Below are 3,574 nucleotides of genomic sequence, written 5' to 3'. Positions count from 1 at the left end.
CAGGGGAGATAAAAAGCATTTTACTTTTGACCTCGTATCTGGAAATATGCTAGTTCATTAAATATATTGCAGTGCCATAGGGCCATCCTCAAATCCTCTTCATCTTTCATTTAAAGATGAAGCTTAGTCACCTAAATTTAACTTCAATTCAAGATGGTGGGAGGCTTGACAAGAAAGAAATATTACAATGGAAACTCCAGTGTACTTTAAAAGACCAAAACTTCTGTGCCATTTAAGAATCTTTACTTATTCACCTCACCTTGATCTCACGTCTTTACTAGTACAGAAATTCCAATATTTCCTACTAATTTTTTACACTTATAAAATTACATGGTCCTCAAATGATGATATTTCTTGATTAATATCTCAAGATTACATCCATCTATTTCAGACTTGTTTAAAATGCTTTTACAGAAACAACAACAACACAACAATTCCATAAAAAATAGTCTAGAAGAGACCACCACTGAGATTCAGGGAGTTTGAGAATTTTTCTTTTCTTTTCTTTTTTTTTTTTTTTACTAACTTTCTATAACTTCCTCTCTGTGTGCTTCCACACTCTCTCCATGCTTAGGAATAGATTTTTTTTCTTGATTATCCCAGCACCTTAAATTCAGCCGTGGATCTCTGAGCAGCTCAGAAGCGCCATTTCTTTTTTTCTGACTGAAATGCAATATTCAGAAGTGTCATTTATTTCTCTCTATGGACATTTATAAATGGAGAGGTTCCGAAGCCAAGAGGATGCCCGTGTAGTGTCAGCACCAGATCTTACCAGCTGAAATTGAAACTGAAATTGAAATTATTTTAAAGCAACACGTAGGAAAACATTAATATAAATGGATGTGAAAATAACTAATACAACTCCTTGCTGTACGTTTATTATTTAAAAAGTATAATGTCGAGGAAAGAAAAAAATCTATTTTCTCTTTGTTTCTGATGGTACGGTCTGTGTCTTATTAGATTACTAAACTAACTGGACCAATATTAGACAAAACTATAAAATTTGGAGGAATAAATTCAACTAGTATAGTTCCTAAATGAAGAAAACCACAGAATTTTCTTGAAGTTTGTAAAGTAAGACCTAAATAAATGGAGAGGCAAGCTATGTTTCATGACGACAAGACATAATGTTGTAAATACATCCAAGATCATTCTGAATTCATCCGTGAGCTTAATGGGGTTTTGATCAAAAACGACAGTGACTTGAGTTTTCATTTGGACCGGGGTAAAATGATTTTCAATTTTATATGGAAAGATAACCAAGAAAATGTGATGAACGGCCTAGCGAGGGGGGCTTCCATTACCAGGTATTAAAAGTTACTAAGAGGAGACTTGCAGAAGAAGAAATGCTAAAGGAGAAATGAGATCAAGACTGTCATCAGATTTTTAAAATGAAAACAATTGATAAAATCCAGTGGTGACGAAGATACGGCGTAACGGGAAATTTCATACTGCATTGGCTGGAGCGTAAACTGCTTATAATCTTGCAGCAAAGAAATCTGTCAAGACGTATTAAAAGTGTACCAGCTCCCTGATCCAGTAATCCTTCTTTAGAAATACGTCCAAACAAAATAACATACTAGTACACAATGGCACACATACGAAGGTGTTCATTAAAGCGTTCTTTGTAACGGCAGACAGCTGACAACACTCCATCTGTCCGTCAGTATGGAAAAGGCTCAGTAATGAGGAACATCCACACAGGCCAATGCTACCCAGCTGTCACAAAGCATGAGGCGGAACTCAGTGTATTAAGCTAGAAAGAGGCCTGTGAACAGTGTTGAAAGTTAAGGTGCACCTTAAGCTATCCAGGATGTTCTCGCTCCATTAAAAAAATTAAAAAGGCCCTCAAAAATGTGTAAATACATTTGTATGAGCAGGAAGTTGGAGAGTGACACACCAAACTGTTAATTCTGATTACTTTAGGAGAGGTGGGATTCTGGCGGGGGCAGGAAGGGGGAAATCATTAACTTTACACACATATCTTTTGTTGTCTTACTTATGACAGAGCACGTCACTTACATTGTTTAAATTTTTTTTTAAAAAAAATCAATGTCAATGCACACAAAATAAATGAAATGCCTAATTTTAGGGGTAGGAAATCAGACAACCACCCCATAAAGCAAAGTTTGCTTCATGTTATTGGCATGCTTTTTATGATCACCTGTGATGAGAACTCTTAGAGAATTCTCTCTGTTCAGCTCACTTTAAATACGCCTTGATTTCCAACGGTTTTGAAAACAAGGCTAAATACTAGAAGCGATGTGCTGGCCAAAAGGCAGTTGCAAAATCTTGACCTTTGGGTATGAGAAAAGAGGAATCTTCTCTGTTTTAACTCTTCCCCCTGCTGCTGCTTGTTTAAGGCCACATATTTCCACCTTTTTTTGACTTAGCACACCTAAGTCATGATTTGTTTACAAATAGGTAAACCAACAATTCTAACACAGTCTGACCAGAGCATAAAGGCATTTAACCCAGTCTGCAGGGTCAGAGAAGGCTTCTCGGAGTCTTCTGAACTCAACATGCTTCCCTTAGACTTCCTTGCTGTGCTCTTCCTTAACCCCAGGTGAAATACCAACGTCTTCCTTGTACCTTCCACCCATCCTCTGAGATCAAGGTCAAGTCTTTCCTCCCCCAGGAACCGTGCCCTAACCAGTCTCAGACATGGGATCGCTCCTGTCACAGGTCATCACCGTCATCATTTATCTGGCACCATACTTTTTGCTGGCCAGTGAACACGACCTCGTGGTCAACCATCAATGGTCACCAGGTCATGCCTATTAGTCAGTAAAGTGCATGGTGCCAGGCAACCATGCCACACTCACTAAGTATATTTGCATCTTTCCTTTTAGAATTAGGGGCTCGCGTGAACAGTTCCTCACTGTTAATTGTTGTAAGGATTAGGGCAGTTTTCTATGACAGGGAGGGAACAAACTGGAGGAGCTGAAGATGGAAAAAGTGGTGGTGGGGGGTGGGGGAAGACAGTGAAAAAGCTGGGCAAGATCCATATGGAAAAACCATCACAGAAACAGGTGCTAAGATAGCAACACGGCAGTGCGGCTACGCACGTCGTACGGGCTGGATGGTCATTCTCAGCGCTCGAACTGAGTCGAAAAGGGAACTTTAGAACCAAGCTATGTGGAATGCGCCCTAAATAGTTGTGCACAAAGAAAACTAATGTAGCTTACTTAGACTCTTTGGCTATAACTACATCTAAACTCATTTGGCATGTATAAAAGCATTCATATAAGCATTTAAGAATCATTCCAATCTCAGTGTGAGAATTCTTTTACCAAGTCTCAACTTGAGCTTCCTTATAGGTTAAGTGCATTTTTTAAAAAGCAAATTTAATAGTCCTGCAACGCATTTAGGTCCGTGCGATTACCCTAAACTTATGTTGAACTTCCGGAGTGGTAGTGATAAAAAAAAAAAAAAGCGAAGAGCTTTTTCTAGAAATTCTTTGGCATTCAGTGTTTTGGCTTGGTTAACTCTCCTTAACACTAAGGAATAAACTGAACTAAACATTTCTTCCTATTTTATTGAGAGTAAAAGGCAATCTCCACGGTTCTTTGTT

This window comes from Pteropus vampyrus, unplaced genomic scaffold, assembly GCF_000151845.1.
Source record: "Pteropus vampyrus isolate Shadow unplaced genomic scaffold, Pvam_2.0 Scaffold94, whole genome shotgun sequence".
In the NCBI taxonomy this organism is placed as follows: domain Eukaryota; kingdom Metazoa; phylum Chordata; class Mammalia; order Chiroptera; family Pteropodidae; genus Pteropus; species Pteropus vampyrus.
The sequence above is the reverse complement of the archived record's forward strand: the minus strand, read 5'-3'. Positions refer to the sequence as shown.